This window comes from Pseudophryne corroboree, chromosome 5 (assembly GCF_028390025.1).
Source record: "Pseudophryne corroboree isolate aPseCor3 chromosome 5, aPseCor3.hap2, whole genome shotgun sequence".
Taxonomy (NCBI): domain Eukaryota; kingdom Metazoa; phylum Chordata; class Amphibia; order Anura; family Myobatrachidae; genus Pseudophryne; species Pseudophryne corroboree.
Window position 1 is genome coordinate 56,446,392 of NC_086448.1, and position 17,222 is coordinate 56,463,613.

Below are 17,222 nucleotides of genomic sequence, written 5' to 3' on the forward strand. Positions count from 1 at the left end.
TGCCCAGGTGCACAGTTACTTGCTTCTTCTTCTTTTTTTTTTTTTTGCTTTACTTCCATAACAGAATCAGGCTCAATAATGCAATGCTAAATTTCCTACATCCTTTCATGGTATCAAAATAATACACCTTATAACTGCTGTTTCATATGGAGAAAAAACACTCTTTTTTGGGGAATAGTTTAATCTAAAATAAATATTTTTGCAATTTATGATTGGATTTTTACTTGGGACATTAATTTATCTGGCAGTTCCTGCTGCTATACAATATGTTCAGATGATCACTCGGTGAAAGTTTTTGGATTACAGTATTTTGCTAAGAACAGAGAAGGGTTGCAAAAATTATACACAATGCTACCTACAGTATTAATGACAGTGTGGGGAGGTTAGGCTGCCGCGTGGGAAGGGTGGGTTAGGGTTCGGCTGCGGGGAGTTCGGAGGGTTAGGATTAGGCTGCGGGGAGTTGGGAGGGTTAGGATTAGGCACTGGGGAGAGGGGGTTAGGGTTAGGCTGCAGGGGGTTAAGGGTTATGCTGCAGGTACGTTGGGTTAGGAGGTAGGGTAAGAGGGTTAGAATTCTTACCTAGCAGGTGTCGGGATTCTGGCCCAACCCGTTTAATGTTAGTGCCACGCCTTTATTAGAACCCATTATTTTGAATAGCTCCATAACCAGTGGCCAGCTGTGTGCTAAGTGTTTGGATGTGATGAGTTTGTGTGGGTGTCTCCAACAAGGCCACTGAGACTTGTCTCGGGCCCTGGTTCTGTAGAGTGGGTGGGGCTATGTAGGAGGCGTGGTCACATTTGCTCTGAAAAAAGGAAGGGAGAGATGTATTAAATCTTCTAAAGTAGATATATGGGGAAGTTGCCCACAGCTTTTAATCAGCTTCTATCTGTCATTTATCAAGTATAGTCTATAAAATGAAAGCTAGAAGCTGATTGGCTGGTATGAACAAATGCTCCACCTGTCATCTTTAGAATGTTTTATACAACTCTCCCTAATTAAGTAGAGCGGGTGTGCAAGTGCCATGGTGGGGGTATTTCTCCACAGCTGGTTTGAGCACCCAGCCTCAGACACGCATCAGCACCCCCACACCCCCCCCCCCCCCCACACCCCCACACACACACACTTGGTGTAGATGATTTCCAAATGCATCTTTTTCTATAAACATTGATTGAAGACATATTGGGGAATCCTATGGTATACAATGACCTCCGTGATCATACCTGCCCCCTTCACTGGGGTCTATGTGTGGCATAATGTGAACAGTGTGCTTACCACATTTGTGGAGATGGGAATATTTACACATATACACTTTTTAATAACATGGTCAGCATATCATATTGAAAATGTAATTAGATGGGGCTCCCAGAAATTTGTTACCCTGGGGCCCCAAAAACCCTAATCCAGCCCTGTGCCCCTACAAGATTAACTCCCCTCCCTGCAAAAGTGAAGGTGTTGGCAAAGATAATAGTACAATCTCCACATATGCTAGATAGACACATCTGAGGCTATCAATTGCATTCACTAAGTGACAGCAGAGTTTATGAACTATTTAACCCACTTTAAAGTGATAACAAGACCATCTCCTGATCAATTTAATATTATGCAACTGTCTCCCTGGCAGCATTCACATTACATCAATGGATTGCATATCCTAGTCTCACCATCTATTTATATCCCAGGCATTTTACTATAGACCCAGGTCTAAAAGACATCACATTTTATAAGTGCACCAGCTATTGCATGACCATAGTCTGAGTTTTCACTCAACTCTGTTTTGAGAATTTTTAGTAAAGGTTGTTTAACTTAAGTAAAATTTAATTTAAGTAATGTTATTGAGGGAAGGGCCTGAGTTAAAAATACTCTGAGAAAAATATCTGATAATTGGATATCACCATCATTATATTAGATAATTAATTAATTCTAGGCGAGATCACCATAAATGTGCTAAATTGTAGTGTTTAAAAATGGTCAACTTGTATCGTTGCATGTCCATATTAACTTCATAATTTATGTGGATTACCACTTGCAGAAAGAATTAGTAAAATTGAAATTTTAAATATACAGTATTTGGCTACCACATAATGATCAAAAATAAAAGTGAACTTCTCAGGCATTGCAAAATAACGAATAAGAATTAATACAAAATAATATACTTTGTTATAAAAAAAAATGTTTATTTACTGTGTTTGGGGAGTGGAAGCCCTTACCTCTCTGCCTGGGTGTGGATTGAACAAGAAGAAAGATTACCTGATTATCGCTCCTGTAGTAAAGTAACTTTGTGCCTGTAGCCAAACCACATAACCTATTACCTTCTTTCTTCGGACAGTGGGGGTCATTCCGAGTTGTTCGCTCGTTGCCGATTTTTGCTATGCTGCGATTTGTTGCTAACTGCGCATGCGCATGGTACGCAGAGCGCATGCGCTTAGTTATTTAACTAAGAACTTAGTAGATTTACACAAGCTCGAGCAAAGTTTTTTCAATGCTCAAGTGATCGTAGTGTGATTGACAGGAAGTGGGTGTTTCTGGGCGGCAACTCAGCGTTTCACGGCGTTGGCTAAAAAATGCAGGCGTGCCAGGGTAAAACGCGGGAGTGGCTGGAGAAACGGGGGAGTGGCTGGCCGAACGCAGGGCGTGTTTGTGACGTCAAACCAGGAACTAAACGGACTGAGCTGATCGCAATCTGTGAGTAGGTCTGGAGCTACTCAGAAACTGCAAAGAAATATGTAATAGCAAATCTGCTAATCTTTCGTTCGCAATTCTGCTATGCTAAGATACACTCCCAGAGGGCGGCGGCCTAGCGTGTGCAATGCTGCTAAAAGCAGCTAACGAGCGAACAACTCGGAATGAGGGCCAGTGTTATTACAAATGCGTTTGTATTTTACATGTATTTTTCAGTTGCCTTTTTCCAAATGCAAATGCAACAGAAGTGGGAATGGCACCTTACCCCACCGCAGGCACTGAGCAGTGAAGCGTGTGCTAGTCCTTACAGACATGATAAATGACTGACAATTTTTGGAGCTCATTCACCAGGGACTGCTATACCTGTTTTGCATTCTTCCAGAGGAACAGTGTGTTCCCTGCCTAGGGAACACAGTATACATGGCTCCACCAGTTTTCTTCACTGAACCCTACAAGGAATGCAGTGACATTACACAAACATGAATAATGAACGCAAGATGATCTTAAAGTGCAGCTTGTTCTATTGTCTCATGTCTATGGTCCATCCAGCGATCACTATGAACAATTATGTGCTACTGATGGCACCAACCGGCCCAGGATCCATCTTACTGTGAATGGGGCTGGGAAAGAGAAATCAGAGCTGGAAGTAATATTCCTGTTATTACACATATTCACTTACACCGAAGGAAACAGGAGATGGAAGGGCAGGATCAATCAATAAATGAAATATTGAGCTAGTGTGATAAAATGATTCCTGAAACAATTAAGGTTGATTCACTCTATCATAATAATTGTCATTATAAAGGGATCCGATAAAGAGGTACAGTAAAATATACATACTGTTTTTGCAAATAATTAAGGAGCATGTGTCTACAAGCAGGACTGAGTTATACATTTCACTTAATTATATGTACAGATTCTTTACAAATGATACTTGGAAGAAATGCTGCATGAAATGTAACAATTAAATGAAAATGAGATAGAAAACTTTATTTCTGAAGAAGTCCACATTGGAAATTTGAACGCTCCTTGTATTGCTTCTCTAAAGTGATGACAACTCAATGACATAGGCAAACGCCTTCCTCTTGGCAAGTGGCTCAAATTATGACCACAACAGCAATGGTACATAATACCATTACTAGGGGATCACTTACCCCCGTGAAGTTTTGCTGGGACTGCGGTACGGCGGTGTGGCATCAGTGGCCCTGTATGGCAGTGCAGAGGTGGCTCATGGTGGAGTGGAGGTGGCCTGTGGTGTCGGAGCCGGAGCTGGAGCAGGGGCTGATGATGTCGTTGGCCCTGCGGGAGGCGGCTATGTGCTTCCGGCCGCTGCTCCCGCTGACCCTGCTGCTGCTGCAGGAAGCGGTCATGTACTTCCGGTCATGGCTGCTATGCAGGAGAGGCTGGTTTCTCTGGTGAAGGAGGTGGAGCTGGACGGGCTAGGGCCGCAGCTGCCGGAGAAGGTTGCCTGCAGCTGGGGAAGGGGAGGACATCATGGCCGCTACTCCCACCATCACCATCATAGGAGAGCTGGTTATGGACTGAGACATAGAGATTCTCGCTGGGGTCTGACCTTGTGGGAGGCTGGATACGGTGCCCACGCAGGGAGAGACGCCAGAAGCGTGGTAAGAGGGCAGGAGTCAAAGTAAGACTACAGCTTTGCCCTGTGAAGCCTCCTCTGCCTGGTTTATTCCTGGCTAATGTTCGTTCTCTGGCAAATACATTGGATGACATTCAAGTGGAAATAGCTAATAAGCGCTGTCTGAGAATGGTTCTCTATTAATTTTCCCTGAGACATGGCTGACTGAGACTGTTCCTGACACTGCTTTGGATCTTATGGACAGGACTTTGTTTAGAGCAAGTAGGACTATTGCATCAGGGAAGAATAGAGGCGGCTGGGTTTGTATTTATGTGAATAATTTGTGGTGTTCTAATTAGAGATGAGCGGGTTCGGTTTCTCTGAATCCGAACCCGCACGAACTTCATGTTTTTTTTCACGGGTCCGAGCGACTCGGATCTTCCCGCCTTGCTCGGTTAACCCGAGCGCGCCCGAACGTCATCATGACGCTGTCGGATTCTCGCGAGACTCGGATTCTATATAAGGAGCCGCGCGTCGCCGCCATTTTCACACGTGCATTGAGATTGATAGGGAGAGGACGTGGCTGGCGTCCTCTCCATTTAGATTAGAAGAGAGAGAGAGAGAGAGAGAGATTGACCTGATTTACTGGAGCTTAGGAGTACTGTAGAAGTGTAGAGAGTGCAGAGTTTACTAGTGACTGACCACAGTGACCACCAGACAGTGCAGTTTTATTTAATATATCCGTTCTCTGCCTGAAAAAAACGATACACACAGTGACTCAGTCACATACCATATCTGTGTGCACTGCTCAGCCCAGTGTGCTGCATCATCTATGTATATATATCTGACTGTGCTCAGCTCACACAGCTTATAATTGTGGGGGAGACTGGGGAGCACTGCAGTGCCAGTTAATAGTTATAGGTTATAGCAGGAGCCAGGAGTACATATTATATTAAAATTAAACAGTGCACACTTTTGCTGCAGGAGTGCCACTGCCAGTGTGACTGACCAGTGACCTGACCACACTGACCACCAGTATAGTTAGTAGTATACTATATTGTGTGATTGCCTGAAAAAGTTAAACACTCGTCGTGTGACTTCACTTGTGTGGTGTTTTTTTTTTTATTCTATAAAAAACTCATTCTGCTGACAGACAGTGTCCAGCAGGTCCGTCATTATATAATATATACCTGTCCGGCTGCAGTAGTGATATATATATATTTTTTATATCATTATTTATCATCCAGTCGCAGGAGACACAGTACGGTAGTTCACGGCTGTAGCTACCTCTGTGTCGGCACTCGGCAGTCCGTCCATAATTGTATACCACCTACCCGAGGTTTTTTTTTCTTTCTTCTTTATACATACATACTACTACATCTCTTTATCAACCAGTCTATATTAGCAGCAGACACAGTACGGTAGTTCACGGCTGTAGCTACCTCTGTGTCGGCACTCGGCAGTCCGTCCATAATTGTATACCACCTACCCGTGGTTTTTTTTTCTTTCTTCTTTATACATACATACTACTACATCTCTTTATCAACCAGTCTATATTAGCAGCATACACAGTACAGTACGGTAGTTCACGGCTGTAGCTACCTCTGTGTCGGCACTCGGCAGTCCGTCCATAATTGTATACCACCTACCCGTGGTTTTTTTTTCTTTCTTCTCTATACATACATACTACTACATCTCTTTATCAACCAGTCTATATTAGCAGCAGACACAGTACAGTACGGTAGTTCACGGCTGTAGCTACCTCTGTGTCGGCACTCGGCAGTCCGTCCATAATTGTATACCACCTACCCGTGGTTTTTTTTTCTTTCTTCTTTATACATACATACTACTACATCTCTTTATCAACCAGTCTATATTAGCAGCAGACACAGTACAGTACGGTAGTTCACGGCTGTAGCTACCTCTGTGTCGGCACTCGGCAGTCCGTCCATAATTGTATACCACCTACCCGTGGTTTTTTTTTCTTTCTTCTTTATACATACATACTACTACATCTCTTTATCAACCAGTCTATATTAGCAGCAGACACAGTACGGTAGTTCACGGCTGTAGCTACCTCTGTGTCAGCACTCGGCAGTCCGTCCATAATTGTATACCACCTACCCGTGGTTTTTTTTTCTTTCTTCTTTATACATACATACTACTACATCTCTTTATCAACCAGTCTATATTAGCAGCAGACACAGTACAGTACGGTAGTCCACGGCTGTAGCTACCTCTGTGTCGGCACTCGGCAGTCCGTCCATAATTGTATACCACCTACCCGAGGTTTTTTTTTCTTTCTTCTTTATACATACATACTACTACATCTCTTTATCAACCAGTCTATATTAGCAGCAGACACAGTACAGTACGGTAGTTCACGGCTGTAGCTACCTCTGTGTCGGCACTCGGCAGTCCGTCCATAATTCTATACCACCTACCCGTGGTTTTTTTTTCTTTCTTCTTTATACATACATACTACTACATCTCTTTATCAACCAGTCTATATTAGCAGCAGACACAGTACAGTACGGTAGTTCACGGCTGTAGCTACCTCTGTGTCGGCACTCGGCAGTCCGTCCATAATTGTATACCACCTACCCGTGGTTTTTTTTTCTTTCTTCTTTATACATACATACTACTACATCTCTTTATCAACCAGTCTATATTAGCAGCAGACACAGTACAGTACGGTAGTTCACGGCTGTAGCTACCTCTGTGTCGGCACTCGGCAGTCCGTCCATAATTGTATACTAGTATCCATCCATCTCCATTGTTTACCTGAGGTGCCTTTTAGTTGTGCCTATTAAAATATGGAGAACAAAAATGTTGAGGTTCCAAAATTAGGGAAAGATCAAGATCCACTTCCACCTCGTGCTGAAGCTGCTGCCACTAGTCATGGCCGAGACGATGAAATGCCAGCAACGTCGTCTGCCAAGGCCGATGCCCAATGTCATAGTACAGAGCATGTCAAATCCAAAACACCAAATATCAGTAAAAAAAGGACTCCAAAACCTAAAATAAAATTGTCGGAGGAGAAGCGTAAACTTGCCAATATGCCATTTACCACACGGAGTGGCAAGGAACGGCTGAGGCCCTGGCCTATGTTCATGGCTAGTGGTTCAGCTTCACATGAGGATGGAGGCACTCAGCCTCTCGCTAGAAAAATGAAAAGACTCAAGCTGGCAAAAGCAGTAGCACCGCAAAGAACTGTGCGTTCTTCGAAATCCCAAATCCACAAGGAGAGTCCAATTGTGTCGGTTGCGATGCCTGACCTTCCCAACACTGGACGTGAAGAGCATGTGCCTTCCACCATTTGCACGCCCCCTGCAAGTGCTGGAAGGAGCACCCGCAGTCCAGTTCCTGATAGTCAGATTGAAGATGTCAGTGTTGAAGTACACCAGGATGAGGAGGATATGGGTGTTGCTGGCGCTGGGGAGGAAATTGACCAGGAGGATTCTGATGGTGAGGTGGTTTGTTTAAGTCAGGCACCCGGGAGACACCTGTTGTCCGTGGGAGGAATATGGCCGTTGACATGCCTGGTGAAAATACCAAAAAAAATCAGCTCTTCGGTGTGGAACTATTTCAACAGAAATGCGGACAACAGGTGTCAAGCCGTGTGTTCTCTTTGTCAAGCTGTAATAAGTAGGGGTAAGGACGTTAACCACCTCGGAACATCCTCCCTTATACGTCACCTGCAGCGCATTCATAATAAGTCAGTGACAAGTTCAAAAACTTTGGGTGACAGCGGAAGCAGTCCACTGACCAGTAAATCCCTTCCTCTTGTAACCAAGCTCACGCAAACCACCCCACCAACTCCCTCAGTGTCAATTTCCTCCTTCCCCAGGAATGCCAATAGTCCTGCAGGCCATGTCACTGGCAATTCTGACGAGTCCTCTCCTGCCTGGGATTCCTCCGATGCATCCTTGCGTGTAACGCCTACTGCTGCTGGCGCTGCTGTTGTTGCTGCTGGGAGTCGATGGTCATCCCAGAGGGGAAGTCGTAAGACCACTTTTACTACTTCCACCAAGCAATTGACTGTCCAACAGTCCTTTGCGAGGAAGATGAAATATCACAGCAGTCATCCTACTGCAAAGCGGATAACTGAGGCCTTGGCATCCTGGGTGGTGAGAACCATGGTTCCGGTATCCATCATTACTGCAGAGCCAACTAGAGACTTGTTGGAGGTACTGTGTCCCCGGTACCAAATACCATCTAGGTTCCATTTCTCTAGGCAGGCGATACCGAAAATTTACACAGACCTCAGAAAAAGAGTCACCAGTGTCCTAAAAAATGCAGCTGTACCCAATGTCCACTTAACCACGGACATGTGGACAAGTGGAGCAGGGCAGGGTCAGGACTATATGACTGTGACAGCCCACTGGGTAGATGTATGGACTCCCGCCGCAAGAACAGCAGCGGCGGCACCAGTAGCAGCATCTCGCAAACGCCAACTCTTTCCTAGGCAGGCTACGCTTTGTATCACCGGTTTCCAGAATACGCACACAGCTGAAAACCTCTTACGGCAACTGAGGAAGATTATCGCGGAATGGCTTACCCCAATTGGACTCTCCTGTGGATTTGTGGCATCGGACAACGCCAGCAATATTGTGTGTGCATTAAATATGGGCAAATTCCAGCACGTCCCATGTTTTGCACATACCTTGAATTTGGTGGTGCAGAATTATTTAAAAAACGACAGGGGCGTGCAAGAGATGCTGTCGGTGGCCAGAAGAATTGCGGGACACTTTCGGCGTACAGGCACCACGTACGGAAGACTGGAGCACCACCAAAAACTACTGAACCTGCCCTGCCATCATCTGAAGCAAGAAGTGGTAACGAGGTGGAATTCAACCCTCTATATGCTTCAGAGGTTGGAGGAGCAGCAAAAGGCCATTCAAGCCTATACAATTGAGCACGATATAGGAGGTGGAATGCACCTGTCTCAAGCGCAGTGGAGAATGATTTCAACGTTGTGCAAGGTTCTGCTGCCCTTTGAACTTGCCACACGTGAAGTCAGTTCAGACACTGCCAGCCTGAGTCAGGTCATTCCCCTCATCAGGCTTTTGCAGAAGAAGCTGGAGACATTGAAGGAGGAGCTAACACGGAGCGATTCCGCTAGGCATGTGGGACTTGTGGATGGAGCCCTTAATTCGCTTAACAAGGATTCACGGGTGGTCAATCTGTTGAAATCAGAGCACTACATTTTGGCCACCATGCTCGATCCTAGATTTAAAGCCTACCTTGGATCTCTCTTTCCGGCAGACACAAGTCTGCTGGGGTTGAAAGACCTGCTGGTGAGAAAATTGTCAAGTCAAGCGGAACGCGACCTGTCAACATCTCCTCCTTCACATTCTCCCGCAACTGGGGGTGCGAGGAAAAGGCTCAGAATTCCGAGCCCACCCGCTGGCGGTGATGCAGGGCAGTCTGGAGCGACTGCTGATGCTGACATCTGGTCCGGACTGAAGGACCTGACAACGATTACGGACATGTCGTCTACTGTCACTGCATATGATTCTCTCACCATTGAAAGAATGGTGGAGGATTATATGAGTGACCGCATCCAAGTAGGCACGTCACACAGTCCATACTTATACTGGCAGGAAAAAGAGGCAATTTGGAGGCCATTGCACAAACTGGCTTTATTCTACCTAAGTTGCCCTCCCACAAGTGTGTACTCCGAAAGAGTGTTTAGTGCCGCCGCTCACCTTGTCAGCAATCGGCGTACGAGGTTACATCCAGAAAATGTGGAGAAGATGATGTTCATTAAAATGAATTATAATCAATTCCTCCGCGGAGACATTGACCAGCAGCAATTGCCTCCACAAAGTACACAGGGAGCTGAGATGGTGGATTCCAGTGGGGACGAATTGATAATCTGTGAGGAGGGGGATGTACACGGTGATATATCGGAGGATGATGATGAGGTGGACATCTTGCCTCTGTAGAGCCAGTTTGTGCAAGGAGAGATTAATTGCTTCTTTTTTGGGGGGGGTCCAAACCAACCCGTCATATCAGTCACAGTCGTGTGGCAGACCCTGTCACTGAAATGATGGGTTGGTTAAAGTGTGCATGTCCTGTTTTGTTTATACAACATAAGGGTGGGTGGGAGGGCCCAAGGACAATTCCATCTTGCACCTCTTTTTTCTTTTATTTTTCTTTGCGTCATGTGCTGTTTGGGGAGGGTTTTTTGGAAGGGACATCCTGCGTGACACTGCAGTGCCACTCCTAAATGGGCCCGGTGTTTGTGTCGGCCACTAGGGTCGCTTATCTTACTCACACAGTCAGCTACCTCATTGCGCCTCTTTTTTTCTTTGCGTCATGTGCTGATTGGGGAGTGTTTTTTGGAAGGGCCATCCTGCGTGACACTGCAGTGCCACTCCTAGATGGGCCCGGTGTTTGTGTCGGCCACTAGGGTCGCTAATCTTACTCACACAGCTACCTCATTGCGCCTCTTTTTTTCTTTGCGTCATGTGCTGTTTGGGGAGTGTTTTTTGGAAGGGCCATCCTGCGTGACACTGCAGTGACACTCCTAGATGGGCCCGGTGTTTGTGTCGGCCACTAGGGTCGCTAATCTTACTCACACAGCTACCTCATTGCGCCTCTTTTTTTCTTTGCGTCATGTGCTGTTTGGGGAGTGTTTTTTGGAAGGGCCATCCTGCGTGACACTGCAGTGCCACTCCTAGATGGGCCCGGTGTTTGTGTTGGCCACTAGGGTCGCTAATCTTACTCACACAGCTACCTCATTGCGCCTCTTTTTTTCTTTGCGTCATGTGCTGTTTGGGGAGGGTTTTTTGGAAGGTACATCCTGCGTGACACTGCAGTGCCACTCCTAAATGGGCCCGGTGTTTGTGTCGGCCACTAGGGTCGCTAATCTTACTCACACAGCTACCTCATTGCGCCTCTTATTTTCTTTGCGTCATGTGCTGTTTGGGGAGGGTTTTTTGGAAGGGACATCCTGCGTGACACTGCAGTGCCACTCCTAAATGGGCCCGGTGTTTGTGTCGGCCAATAGGGTCGCTAATCTTACTCACACAGCTACCTCATTGCGCCTCTTATTTTCTTTGCGTCATGTGCTGTTTGGGGAGGGTTTTTTGGAAGGGACATCCTGCGTGACACTGCAGTGACACTCCTAAATGGGCCCGGTGTTTGTGTCGGCCACTAGGGTCGCTAATCTTACTCACACAGCTACCTCATTGCGCCTCTTATTTTCTTTGCGTCATGTGCTGTTTGGGGAGGTTTTTTTGGAAGGGACATCCTGCGTGACACTGCAGTGACACTCCTAGATGGGCCCGGTGTTTGTGTCGGCCACTAGGGTCGCTAATCTTACTCACACAGCTACCTCATTGCGCCTCTTATTTTCTTTGCGTCATGTGCTGTTTGGGGAGGGTTTTTTGGAAGGGACATCCTGCGTGACACTGCAGTGACACTCCTAAATGGGCCCGGTGTTTGTGTCGGCCACTAGGGTCGCTTATCTTACTCACACAGTCAGCTACCTCATTGCGCCTCTTTTTTTCTTTGCGTCATGTGCTGTTTGGGGAGGGTTTTTTGGAAGGGCCATCCTGCGTGACACTGCAGTGCCACTCCTAGATGGGCCCGGTGTTTGTGTCGGCCACTAGGGTCGCTTATCTTACTCACACAGTCAGCTACCTCATTGCGCCTCTTTTTTTCTTTGCGTCATGTGCTGTTTGGGGAGGGTTTTTTGGAAGGGACATCCTGCGTGACACTGCAGTGCCACTCCTAGATGGGCCAGGTGTTTGTGTCGGCCACTAGGGTCGCTTAGCTTAGTCATCCAGCGACCTCGGTGCAAATTTTAGGACTAAAAATAATATTGTGAGGTGTGAGGTATTCAGAATAGACTGAAAATGAGTGGAAATTATGGTTTTTGAGGTTAATAATAATATGGGATCAAAATGACCCCCAAATTCTATGATTTAAGCTGTTTTTTAGGGTTTTTTGAAAAAAACACCCGAATCCAAAACACACCCGAATCCGACAAAAAAAATTCGGTGAGGTTTTGCCAAAACGCGGTCGAACCCAAAACACGGCCGCGGAACCGAACCCAAAACCAAAACACAAAACCCGAAAAATTTCAGGCGCTCATCTCTAGTTCTAATGCTGCTCTTATTGAAACCTATTGCTCAGAGGATTTAGAGGATTTGTTGATCAAATGTAGGCCTTATTATCTGCCCAGAGAATATTCAGCTATTATAGTAATGGCTGTTCATATCTGTCCGCAGACTAATGTGGATTGTGCACTCAACACTTTATATGATATATCAACTGGTTTATAGTCAAAATATGTGGACACTGCTTTTATTATACAGTAGCTGGGGATTTTAATAGGACTGAATTACAATCGGTCCTACCGAAATTTTATAAATATGTTCAGGTACCCACACGTGGTGAAAATACTTTGGACCAAGTGTACACTAATATGATCTTTGCCTACGAGACTGTTGTTCTCCCGCATATTGGAAAATCAGATCAAGTTTCTTTATTTCTGATTCCTATGTATAAACCCTTGGTTAGGCGTGTTAGGCCTAATAAAAGATCTATAATTGTATGGCCAGATAAAGCCTTAGAGTGGCTCCAGGACACCTTAGCCTTCACAAATTGGGAGTTGTTAATCAAGGAGTCCATGAGGAGTGGGTCCACAGATATTGACCTATTAGCGACTATGGAGATTGGTTATATAAATTGCTGTGTAGAGAGTGTAACAACTAAGCGGTGTATTAAAGTCTACACAAATGAGAAACCCTGGTTGAATGTTGAAGTGCCGTATATACTCGAGTATAAGCCGACTTTTTCAGCACTTTTTTTTGTGCTGAAAAAGCCCCCTCAGCTTATACTCGAGTCAGTGGGAAGGAGGGACACGGAGGGCACAGCGCTTGCCTCTCCTGTGTCCCTCCTGCGTCTCCGGCGGCAGCGGCGGGTCTATTAAAGGAAGTACCCGTTCGTGAGCTCTGATTGGCTCACAAACCGGCACTTCATTTAACAGACCCGCCGCGGCTGCCAAAGACGCAGGAGGGACATGGAAGAGGCGCGCGCTGTGCCCTCCGTGTCCCTCCTTCACAAAACAGCGTGGGAGCGGCGGAGAATAAGTTATATCTGTCACTGGGGGAGCATATTTGGCACTTGGGGGGGAGCATATGTGGCACTGAGGGGGCATATCTGGCAGTATGAGGGCATATCTGGCACTGTGGGGGCATATCTGGCAGTGTGAGGGCATATCTGGTGCTGTGGGGCATATCTGGCAGTATGAGGGCATATCTGGCACTGTGGGGGCATATCTGGCAGTTTGAGGGCATATCTGGTGCTGTGGGGCATATCTGGCAGTATGAGGGCATATCTGGCACTGTGAGGGCATATCTGGCAGTATGAGGGCATATCTGGCACTGTGGGCGCATATCTGGCAATATGAGGGCATATCTGGCACTGTGGGTGCATATCTGGCACTGTGGGTGCATATCTGGCAATATGAGGGCATATCTGGCACTATGGTGGCATATCTGGCAGTATGAGGGCATATCTGGCAGTATGAGGGCATATCTGGCACTGTGAGGGCATATCTGGCACTATGAGGGCATATCTGGCACTGTGGTGCATATCTGGCACTGTGGGGGCATATCTGGCAGTATGAGGGCATATCTGGCAGTATGAGGGCTGTGTACGGCTAGAGCTGCATTTCCCACCCTAGGCTTATACTCGAGTCAATAAGTTTTCCCAGGTTTTTGTGGTAAAATTAGGTACCTCGGCTTATATTCGGGTCGACTTATACTCGAGTATATACTAGAGATGAGCGGGTTCGGTTTCTCTGAATCCGAACCCGCCAGAACTTCATGTTTTTTTTCACGGGTCCGAGCGACTCGGATCTTCCCGCCTTGCTCGGTTAACCCGAGCGCGCCCGAACGTCATCATGACGCTGTCGGATTCTCGCGAGGCTCGGATTCTATCGCGAGACTCGGATTCTATATAAGGAGCCGCGCGTCGCCGCCATTTTCACACGTGCATTGAGATTGATAGGGAGAGGACGTGGCTGGCGTCCTCTCCGTTTAGACACTTGATTTACTAATTTTGGGGAGCATTAGGAGTACTCAGTAGTGTACAGTGCAGAGTTTTGCTGATAGTGACCAGTGACCACCACTTTTATTTATAATCCGTTCTCTGCCTGAAAAAAGCGATACACAGCACACAGTGACTCAGTCACATACCATATCTGTGTGCACTGCTCAGGCTCAGGCCAGTGTGCTGCATCATCTATTATCTATATATAATATTATATATCTGTCTGACTGCTCAGCTCACACAGCTTATAATTGTGGGGGAGACTGGGGAGCACTACTGCAGTGCCAGTTATAGGTTATAGCAGGAGCCAGGAGTACATAATATATTATATAGTGAGTGACCACCAGACACACAGTGCAGTTTATTTAATATATCCGTTCTCTGCCTGAAAAAAGCGATACACACAGTGACTCAGTCAGTCACATACCATATCTGTGTGCACTGCTCAGGCTCAGGCCAGTGTGCTGCATCATCTATATATATTATATATCTGTCTGACTGCTCAGCTCACACAGCTTATAATTGTGGGGGAGACTGGGGAGCACTACTGCAGTGCCAGTTATAGGTTATAGCAGGAGCCAGGAGTACATAATATTATATTAAAATTAAACAGTGCACACTTTTGCTGCAGGAGTGCCACTGCCAGTGTGACTAGTGACCAGTGACCTGACCACCAGTATATAATATTAGTAGTATACTATCTCTTTATCAACCAGTCTATATTAGCAGCAGACACAGTACAGTGCGGTAGTTCACGGCTGTGGCTACCTCTGTGTCGGCACTCGGCAGCCCGTCCATAATTGTATATACCACCTAACCGTGGTTTTTTTTTCTTTCTTTATACATACATACTAGTTACGAGTATACTATCTCTTTATCAACCAGTCTATATATTAGCAGCAGACACAGTACAGTGCGGTAGTTCACGGCTGTGGCTACCTCTGTGTCGGCACTCGGCAGCCCGTCCATAATTGTATATACCACCTAACCGTGGTTTTTTTTTCTTTCTTTATACATACATACTAGTTACGAGTATACTATCTCTTTATCAACCAGTCTATATATTAGCAGCAGACACAGTACAGTGCGGTAGTTCACGGCTGTGGCTACCTCTGTGTCGGCACTCGGCAGCCCGTCCATAATTGTATATACCACCTAACCGTGGTTTTTTTTTCTTTCTTTATACATACATACTAGTTACGAGTATACTATCTCTTTATCAACCAGTCTATATTAGCAGCAGACACAGTACAGTGCGGTAGTTCACGGCTGTGGCTACCTCTGTGTCGGCACTCGGCAGCCCGTCCATAATTGTATATACCACCTAACCGTGGTTTTTTTTTCTTTCTTTATACATACATACTAGTTACGAGTATACTATCTCTTTATCAACCAGTCTATATATTAGCAGCAGACACAGTACAGTGCGGTAGTTCACGGCTGTGGCTACCTCTGTGTCGGCACTCGGCAGCCCGTCCATAATTGTATATACCACCTAACCGTGGGTTTTTTTTCTTTCTTTATACATACATACTAGTTACGAGTATACTATCTCTTTATCAACCAGTCTATATATTAGCAGCAGACACAGTACAGTGCGGTAGTTCACGGCTGTGGCTACCTCTGTGTCGGCACTCGGCAGCCCGTCCATAATTGTATATACCACCTAACCGTGGTTTTTTTTTCTTTCTTTATACATACATACTAGTTACGAGTATACTATCTCTTTATCAACCAGTCTATATATTAGCAGCAGACACAGTACAGTGCGGTAGTTCACGGCTGTGGCTACCTCTGTGTCGGCACTCGGCAGCCCGTCCATAATTGTATATACCACCTAACCGTTGGTTTTTTTTCTTTCTTTATACATACATACTAGTTACGAGTATACTATCTCTTTATCAACCAGTCTATATATTAGCAGCAGACACAGTACAGTGCGGTAGTTCACGGCTGTGGCTACCTCTGTGTCGGCACTCGGCAGCCCGTCCATAATTGTATATACCACCTAACCGTGGTTTTTTTTTCTTTCTTTATACATACATACTAGTTACGAGTATACTATCTCTTTATCAACCAGTCTATATATTAGCAGCAGACACAGTACAGTGCGGTAGTTCACGGCTGTGGCTACCTCTGTGTCGGCACTCGGCAGCCCGTCCATAATTGTATATACCACCTAACCGTGGTTTTTTTTTCTTTCTTTATACATACATACTAGTTACGAGTATACTATCTCTTTATCAACCAGTCTATATTAGCAGCAGACACAGTACAGTGCGGTAGTTCACGGCTGTGGCTACCTCTGTGTCGGCACTCGGCAGCCCGTCCATAATTGTATATACCACCTAACCGTGGTTTTTTTTTCTTTCTTTATACATACATACTAGTTACGAGTATACTATCTCTTTATCAACCAGTCTATATATTAGCAGCAGACACAGTACAGTGCGGTAGTTCACGGCTGTGGCTACCTCTGTGTCGGCACTCGGCAGCCCGTCCATAATTGTATATACCACCTAACCGTGGGTTTTTTTTTCTTTCTTTATACATACATACTAGTTACGAGTATACTATCTCTTTATCAACCAGTCTATATATTAGCAGCAGACACAGTACAGTGCGGTAGTTCACGGCTGTGGCTACCTCTGTGTCGGCACTCGGCAGCCCGTCCATAATTGTATATACCACCTAACCGTGGTTTTTTTTTCTTTCTTTATACATACATACTAGTTACGAGTATACTATCTCTTTATCAACCAGTCTATATATTAGCAGCAGACACAGTACAGTGCGGTAGTTCACGGCTGTGGCTACCTCTGTGTCGGCACTCGGCAGCCCGTCCATAATTGTATATACCACCTAACCGTGGTTTTTTTTTCTTTCTTTATAC